General features: G+C 35.9%; 1 protein-coding gene across 1 annotated transcript in view; it reads left to right on the top strand.

Moving 5' to 3' along the window:
• Positions 1–3,525: 3,525 nt before the first annotated feature.
• LOC113073008 (deleted in malignant brain tumors 1 protein-like) overlaps positions 3,526–9,842 on the top strand; it is a gene marked incomplete at its 3' end in the record, with an annotated part of 13,004 nt that continues 6,687 nt past the window's right edge. Inside the window, exon 1 of the mRNA XM_026245888.1 lies at positions 3,526–3,722. The remainder of the gene's footprint in view (positions 3,723–9,842) is intronic.

The raw sequence follows: 9,842 nt of genomic DNA, 5'->3' as shown, positions 1-9,842 counted from the left end.
TTTGGAGAAAACTAAAAGCAAATTCCCGCAAAACATCAAAATCCAATGTTGCACTTACACTTTTTCCCATTTTCAAAAATTCATATAAAGTGTTCCTTTATAGGTTAGCTCATTCTTTTAATGTATATGTATTCAGAGTGACCCAGACTACCACTGTATTAATTATCAAGGGATTTTACTGTATAGTTTTGGAGAAAACTAAAAGCAAATTCCCGCAAAACATCAATCTCCATTGTTGCACTTAAACTTATTCCCATTTTCAAAAATTCATATAAAGTGTTCCTTTATAGGTTAGCTCATTCTTTTAATGTATATGTATTCAGAGTGACCCAGACTACAACTGTATTAATTATCAAGGGATTTACTGTATAGTTTTTGGAGAAAACTAAAGGCAAATTCACCCAAAATATCAAAATCCATTGTTGCACTTACACTTTTTCCCCATTTTCCAAAATTCATAAAAGGTGTTTCTATATAGGTTAGCTCATTCTTTCAAGTCATATGTATTCAGAGTGACCCAGACTACCACTGTATTAATTATCAAGGCATTTTACTGTATAGATTTGGAGAAAACTAAAAGCAAATTCACCCAAAACATCAAAATCCATTGTTGCACTTGCACTTTTTCCCATTTTCCAAAATATATAAAAGGTGATCCTTTATAGGTTAGCTCATTCTTTCAAGTCATATGTATTCAGAGTGACCCGTACTATCACTGAATTCATTTTCAAGGCATTTTACTGTATAGTTCTGGAGAAAACTAAAAGCAAATTCCCGCAAAACATCAATCTCCATTGTTGCACTTAAACTTATTCCCATTTTCAAAAATTCATATAAAGTGTTCCTTTATAGGTTAGCTCATTCTTTTAATGTATATGTATTCACAGTGACCCAGACTACCACTGTATTAATTATCAAGGGATTTTACTGTATAGTTTGGAGAAAACTAAAAGCAAATTCACCCAAAATATCAAAATCCATTGTTGCACTTACACTTTTTCCCATTTTCCAAAATTCATAAAAGGTGTTCCTATATAGGTTAGCTCATTCTTTCAAGTCATATGTATTCAGAGTGACCCCTACTATCACTGTATTAATATTCAAGGCATTTTACTGTATAGTTTTGGAGAAAACTAAAAGCAAATTCCCGCAAAACATCAATCTCCATTGTTGCACTTAAACTTTTTCCCATTTTCAAAAATTCATATAAAGTGTTCCTTTATAGGTTAGCTCATTCTTTTAATGTATATGTATTCAGAGTGACCCAGACTACCACTGTATTAATTATCAAGGGATTTTACTGTATAGTTTTGGAGAAAACTAAAAGCAAATTCCCGCAAAACATCAATCTCCATTGTTGCACTTAAACTTATTCCCATTTTCAAAAATTCATATAAAGTGTTCCTTTATAGGTTAGCTCATTCTTTTAATGTATATGTATTCAGAGTGACCCAGACTACCACTGTATTAATTATCAAGGGATTTTACTGTATAGTTTTGGAGAAAACTAAAGGCAAATTCACCCAAAATATCAAAATCCATTGTTGCACTTACACTTTTTCCCATTTTCCAAAATTCATAAAAGGTGTTTCTATATAGGTTAGCTCATTCTTTCAAGTCATATGTATTCAGAGTGACCCAGACTACCACTGTATTAATTATCAAGGCATTTTACTGTATAGATTTGGAGAAAACTAAAAGCAAATTCACCCAAAACATCAAAATCCATTGTTGCACTTAAACTTATTCCCATTTTCAAAAATTCATATAAAGTGTTCCTTTATAGGTTAGCTCATTCTTTTAATGTATATGTATTTAGAGTGACCCAGACTACCACTGTATTAATTATCAAGGGATTTTACTGTATAGTTTTGGAGAAAACTAAAAGCAAATTCACCCAAAACATCAAACTCCATTGTTGCACTTACACTTTTTCCCCTTTTCCAACATTCATAAAAAGGGTTGATTTATAGGTTAGCTCATTCTTTTAGGGTTGCTTTATTCTTTCAAATCATATGTATTCAGAGTGACCCATACTATCACTGGATTCATTTTCAAAGCAGAAGCAGAGTCCTGGAGAAGACCTAGGACACGCTGGAGGGACTATGTCTCCCGGCTGACCTGGAAGTGTGACGGTTGGGTTTAGGATAAACACACGGAGAGGGCAGGATCCAATAGCAAGGTATGGGTTTTATTAACATAAGGGTAAATACAAAATAAACAGTCTTGATAGACAAACAAACCAAAAGAGGGAACCAGATGAAACGGGAAACTCGGAGGAACGAGAAGGTAGGTGAAGTCTCGGGAGACGAGAGCATAGACACATAGGATAAGGACTCCATACAGACAACAGAGAAAGACAGCTCTATATAGGGAGACTAATGACAAAGGATTGTCAGCACCTGTGCGATTTAATTGGAGTGCAATTACTGTGACGACACGACCAGACTAGCGGAATTAAAGTGCCTATGGTGAAGTGCCTAAGGAGAAGTGAGCTCACTAGGGGACACCCAGGAAAAAAGAGACTGACAGCGTGACAGGAAGAAGTGGCTTGGGAGAGGGAAGTCTGGGCGTCTCTGCTTAGACTGTTGACCCCGCGACCCGGCCCCGTATAAGTGGAAGATGATGGATGGATGGATGGATTTACATTTAGTCATTTTGTAGACGCTTTTATCCAAAGCGACTCACAATTTCGGGATACATAAAGTGATTCTTCTTTGAGGCAAACAGACACAGGAAGTGCTTGTAATACCAAGTTTTAGACATTGTTCAAATAAGTAAAAGCTAGAAAAAGAAGGAATAAATAGAGTTGTTGTTTTTTTTCGATGAAGCCAAGTAGTTTTGAAAGAGATGAGCTTTCAGCTGTCGCTTGAAAATTGTCAGGGATTCAGCATTCCTGATAGGGGTGGGATGATCATATTTTTTTTATTTTGACTGTATGGTTTTGAATAAGATTAATGGCAAAATCACTTAAAAATAAAAATTCATTCTACCAGTTGCACCATTACCAATTTTCAAACACCCATAAGGTGGAAATAGGAAATACCCTCCTGATACACTCAACCTCTTCTTACATTTTAATTATTAGTGTCACATTTAATTAAGTTCAAATCTTAATTTTAACCATAGAAAATGATTAGGTTAATTACCTCTGAGAAGTCCTTATTTGTGTCCATGGTTTATAATTTTTAGTTAAATTTCTTATATCTTTGCTTTTATAGCCCTGAGGTTGTTGTATTGTTAATGGTGATTATGCTTGAAAAGCAATTATTTGTTTTGCTTTGTTTGTTTCCCATAATCATAAGTCTGTTGAATAGGTTTGCTTAGCTGCAATTTCTTGTTTCTCCTTACATGTAACTGATCGATTATAATTGTATTAAAACGGATTTTAGAATGATCAATCTCAATTAAAATCCATTGATACAACAAGATACAACAAGATTACACATGGTAAGCTAGGTGACAACACAAATTTTTTAATTTTTAATTTTTGTAGAATGTGTTCCCCCTGAACACATGGACTCTTCCAGTCACCCCTGTCATCCAGTGTGAAATGGACTATTCCTGAACTTTCCATCGGAGTTCGCAAAGTGACGGAGAAGAGAGCAGGTGGATGAAAACGGGAAGGCAAACTGTCTGAATATTGTAGATAGTTTGTAGATTTAGATACATAGTCCAAATTAGAGGAGTTCTATCGATTGTGCGTGTGCGTGCATCACAACGTAAGTAATTATATCATTACTGAGCATTCTTAGCAACTCTAAGGATTAACGCTATAACGCCTGTATAAGTGTTTACATTTTACTGTTGTTTATATGATTGTGCTCCACCGCAATTATACTGCTACTTTTCAGTATTATTCATGTTATTTACTGTCAATATATGCATATTTAGTCATTACAAATAAGGATGCACGGCCGCATCTCGGGTAGCGCGCATGCGCTCTGGAGTTGTTTACGTTTGAAGATACAACACTCACACAGCAGAGATGTTCACGTGAACAGTTCATGCGCAGTGTTAGCGCACATACATAGTTTGTATATGTTTATACTGGACACCCATTTCCACTTATATAAGTAGTTAGACCTGGATTGTTATATTGTCTGTTATATTTATCTCCATTGAACAGCCATTTTCAAATAAGCTTTATTTAAGTTGTTGTTTGTATACATTTAATTTCATATCTATGTTTGTATTTTATATTTTCAGAACCACACATATATGCACATCTAATAAAGACAATTTGGATTATTCAAGTGAGACATCATTGTTCTGATCGGGCAAACTGTAGCCTTCATCCAAACCCGGACTAGCAATAGAGTGCAGATTAACAAGATTTTTCAATTTTACTAATCTTTATTTTATCATATTCTTTGTACTTTTATAAACATTATGCATTTTATATAAATACATGATATTTATATATATTATACATTTATTTGTGGGTTTTTTCTTCTTCTTTTTTTGCCTTTCTTGTTTTAGAAAACAACTTTGTGCATCTTAAGGAATAATAGCACTTTGGGCATACTGTTGTATATCCCATCAGACTGCACAACAGTGCCTAGTGTGGCTTCAACACCTGTGAACAATTATTGACTGTCTTCTGCACACTGATGCGTACACCTTAAATCATCTTCTCATATTAGGTTTTTGTTTCACTGCATAAAAAATTACATATTTGCATTTGTATCTGTGAAATGTCATAATATAGGTTAAATAATCCCTATCACATCTTATTTCAGTTTTTCAGTCTTGATGAAACTCTTGTTTAAGATCCATTAGGTTGAATTGCAGCCGTCCGCACGTGGCTGTCGTGCTGTTTTGTGTTAATTTTATTATTAAAGCTTATTTTGAATGTCCGCTGGTTCCCGCCTCCTTCCCAAGATTCAGAAGCTTTTATAGTGTTACACTGGTGCCGAAACCTGGGAGGAAGGAGGGACGCGCTGCTGAAGATAACTTGTCGCTGTGGTGAGTCTGCGGTGCCATCGAGCAGGGCGAGGGAGTGTGCCGCCGTGGACGCTTGAGGGAGCGGAGGAGATGGCACCGTTCGCCAGGGGCCCAAGCCTGCTGCCATCCCCCGGAAAGGGGAGGAGCAGAGAACGGGGACTCCTCCCGGCTGCCCAAAACCTGGTAGAGACGTCGCCATCCACTGGGCGGCGGAGGAGTGTCATGCATTTTGTTGTTTTCGATGATTTTGCTTTTAGTTTTCTCAAGAACTATACAGTAAAATGCCTTATAAATGAATACAGCGATAGTTATGGTCACTCTGAATACATATGACTTGAAAGAATGAGCTAACCTATAAAGGAACCCTTTATAGGTTAGCTCATTTCACAAAAAAACTTGACAATGAATATATTGATAGTCAGGGTCACTCTGAATACATGTCCACTGAAAGAATGAGCTAACCTATAAAGGAAACCTTTTTATGAGTGTTGGAAAATGGGACACAGTGCAATTGCTAGGATGCATTTAGTTTTTTGGGGGGAATTTGATTTTAGTTTTCTCAAAAAATATACAGTAAAATGCCTTGAATATTAATACAGTGATAGTAGGGGTCACTCTAAATACATATGAAAGAATGATACTTGAAAGAATGAGCTAACCTATAAAGGAACACCTTTTATGAATTTTGGAAAATGGGAAAAAGTTTAAGTGCAACATTGGATTTTGATGTTTTGGGTGAATTTGCTTTTAGTTTTCTCCAAAACTATACAGTAAAATGCCTTGATAATTAATACAGTGGTAGTCTGGGTCACTCTGAATACATATACATTAAAAGAATGAGCTAACCTAAAAAGGAACACTGTATATGAATTTTTGAAAATGGGAAAAAGTTTAAGTGCAACAATGGAGATTGATGTTTTGCGGGAATTTGCTTTTAGTTTTCTCCAAAACTATACAGTAAAATGCCTTGAATATTAATACAGGGAAAGTAGGGGTCACTCTGAATACATATGACTTGAAAGAATGAGCTAACCTATAAAGGAACACCTTTTATGAATTTTGGAATATGGGAAAAAGTGTAAGTGCAACAATGGATTTTGATGTTTTGGGTGAATTTGCTTTTAGTTTTCTCCAAAACTATACAGTAAAATGCCTTGATAATTAATACAGTGGTAGTCTGGGTCACTCTGAATACATATACATTAAAAGAATGAGCTAACCTATAAAGGAACACTTTATACAGTCTTGTTCAAAATAATAGCAGTACAATGTGACTAACCAGAATAATCAAGGTTTTTCGTATATTTTTTTATTGCTACGTGGCAAACAAGTTAACAGTAGGTTCAGTAGATTCTCAGAAAACAAATGAGACCCATCATTCATGATATGCACGCTCTTAAGGCTGTGCAATTGGGCAATTAGTCGAATTAGTTGAAAGGGGTGCGTTCAAAAAAATAGCAGTGTGGCATTCAATCACTGAGGTCATCAATTTTGTGAAGAAACAGGTGTGAATCAGGTGGCCCCTATTTAAGGATGAAGCCAACACTTGTTGAACATGCATTTGAAAGCTGAGGAAAATGGGTCGTTCAAGACATTGTTCAGAAGAACAGCGTACTTTGATTAAAAAGTTGATTAGAGAGGGGAAAACCTATAAAGAGGTGAACAAATTATAGGCTGTTCAGCTAAAATGATCTCCAATGCCTTAAAATGGAGAGCAAAACCAGAGAGACGTGGAAGAAAATGGAAGACAACCATCAAAATGGATAGAAGAATAACCAGAATGGCAAAGGCTCAGCCAATGATCACCTCCAGGATGATCAAAGACAGTCTGGAGTTACCTGTAAGTACTGTGACAGTTAGAAGACGTCTGTGTGAAGCTAATCTATTTTCAAGAATCCCCCGCAAAGTCCCTCTGTTAAAAAAAAGGAATGTGCAGAAGAGGTTACAATTTGCCAAAGAACACATCAACTGGCCTAAAGAGAAATGGAGGAGCATTTTGTGGACTGATGAGAGTAAAATTGTTCTTTTTGGGTCCAAGGGCCACAGGCAGTTTGTGAGACGACCCCCAAACTCTGAATTCAAGCCACAGTACACAGTGAAGACAGTGAAGCATGGAGGTGCAAGCATCATGATATGGGCATGTTTCTCCTACTATGGTGTTGGGCCTATTTATCGCATACCTTAAAATGGAGAGCAAAACCAGAGAGACGTGGAAGAAAATGGAAGACAACCATCAAAATGGATAGAAGAATAACCAGAATGGCAAAGGCTCAGCCAATGATCACCTCCAGGATGATCAAAGACAGTCTGGAGTTACCTGTAAGTACTGTGACAGTTAGAAGACGTCTGTGTGAAGCTAATCTATTTTCAAGAATCCCCCGCAAAGTCCCTCTGTTAAAAAAAAGGAATGTGCAGAAGAGGTTACAATTTGCCAAAGAACACATCAACTGGCCTAAAGAGAAATGGAGGAGCATTTTGTGGACTGATGAGAGTAAAATTGTTCTTTTTGGGTCCAAGGGCCACAGGCAGTTTGTGAGACGACCCCCAAACTCTGAATTCAAGCCACAGTACACAGTGAAGACAGTGAAGCATGGAGGTGCAAGCATCATGATATGGGCATGTTTCTCCTACTATGGTGTTGGGCCTATTTATCGCATACCAGGGATCATGGATCAGTTTGCATATGTTAAAATACTTGAAGAGGTCATGTTGCCCTATGCTGAAGAGGACATGCCCTTGAAATGGTTGTTTCAACAAGACAATGACCCAAAACACACTAGTAAACGGGCAAAGTCTTGGTTCCAAACCAACAAAATTAATGTTATGGAGTGGCCAGCCCAATCTCCAGACCTTAATCCAATTGAGAACTTGTGGGGTGATATCAAAAATGCTGTTTCTGAAGCAAAACCAAGAAATGTGAATGAATTGTGGAATGTTGTTAAAGAATCATGGAGTGGAATAACAGCTGAGAGGTGCCACAAGTTGGTTGACTCCATGCCACACAGATGTCAAGCAGTTTTAAAAAACTGTGGTCATACAACTAAATATTAGTTTAGTGATTCACAGGATTGCTAAATCCCAGAAAAAAAAATGTTTGTACAAAATAGTTTTGAGTTTGTACAGTCAAAGGTAGACACTGCTATTTTTTTGAACACACCCCTTTCAACTAATTGCCCAATTGCACAGCCTTAAGAGCGTGCATATCATGAATGCTGGGTCTTGTTTGTTTTCTGACAATCTACTGAACCTACTGGTAACTTGTTTGCCACGTTGCAATTAAAAATATACTAAAAACCTTGATTATTCTGGTTAGTCACATTGTACTGCTATTATTTTGAACAAGACTGTATGAATTTTGGAAAATGGGAAAAAGTGTAAGTACAACAATGGAGATTGATGTTTTGCGGGAATTTGCTTTTAGTTTTCTCCAAAACTATACAGTAAAATCCCTTGATAATTAATACAGTGGTAGTCTGGGTCACTCTGAAGACATATACATTAAAAGAATGAGCTAACCTATAAAGGAACACTTTATATGAATTTTTGAAAATGGGAAAAAGTTTAAGTGCAACAATGGAGATTGATGTTTTGGGTGAATTTGCTTTTAGTTTTCTCCAAAACTATACAGTAAAATGCCTTGAAAATGAATACAGTGATAGTACGGGTCACTCTGAATACATATGACTTGAAAGAATGAGCTAACCTATATAGGAACACCTTTTATGAATTTTGGAAAATGGGAAAAAGTGTAAGTGCAACAATGGATTTTGATGTTTTGGGTGAATTTGCTTTTAGTTTTCTCCAAAACTATACAGTAAAATGCCTTGATAATTAATACAGTGGTAGTCTGGGTGACTCTGAAGACATATACATTAAAAGAATGAGCTAACCTATAAAGGAACACTTTATATGAATTTTTGAAAATGGGAAAAAGTTTAAGTGCAACAATGGAGATTGATGTTTTGGGTGAATTTGCTTTTAGTTTTCTCCAAAACTATACAGTAAAATGCCTTGAAAATGAATACAGTGATAGTACGGGTCACTCTGAATACATATGACTTGACAGAATGAGCTAACCTATATAGGAACACCTTTTATGAATTTTGGAAAATGGGAAAAAGTGTAAGTGCAACAATGGATTTTGATGTTTTGGGTGAATTTGCTTTTAGTTTTCTCCAAAACTATACAGTAAAATGCCTTGATAATTAATACAGTGGTAGTCTGGGTGACTCTGAAGACATATACATTAAAAGAATGAGCTAACCTATAAAGGAACACTTTATGTGAATTTTTGAAAATGGGAAAAAGTTTAAGTGCAACAATGGAGATTGATGTTTTGGGTGAATTTGCTTTTAGTTTTCTCCAAAACTATACAGTAAAATGCCTTGAAAATGAATACAGTGATAGTACGGGTCACTCTGAATACATATGACTTGACAGAATGAGCTAACCTATATAGGAACACCTTTTATGAATTTTGGAAAATGGGAAAAAGTGTAAGTGCAACAATGGATTTTGATGTTTTGGGTGAATTTGCTTTTAGTTTTCTCCAAAACTATACAGTAAAATCCCTTGATAATTAATACAGTGGTAGTCTGGGTCACTCTGAAGACATATACATTAAAAGAATGAGCTAACCTATAAAGGAACACTTTATATGAATTTTTGAAAATGGGAAAAAGTTTAAGTGCAACAATGGAGATTGATGTTTTGGGTGAATTTGCTTTTAGTTTTCTCCAAAACTATACAGTAAAATGCCTTGAAAATGAATACAGTGATAGTACGGGTCACTCTGAATACATATGACTTGAAAGAATGAGCTAACCTATATAGGAACACCTTTTATGAATTTTGGAAAATGGGAAAAAGTGTAAGTGCAACAATGGATTTTGATG

This window comes from Carassius auratus, unplaced genomic scaffold, assembly GCF_003368295.1.
Source record: "Carassius auratus strain Wakin unplaced genomic scaffold, ASM336829v1 scaf_tig00011242, whole genome shotgun sequence".
Taxonomy (NCBI): domain Eukaryota; kingdom Metazoa; phylum Chordata; class Actinopteri; order Cypriniformes; family Cyprinidae; genus Carassius; species Carassius auratus.
The sequence above is the reverse complement of the archived record's forward strand: the minus strand, read 5'-3'. Positions and strand labels throughout refer to the sequence as shown.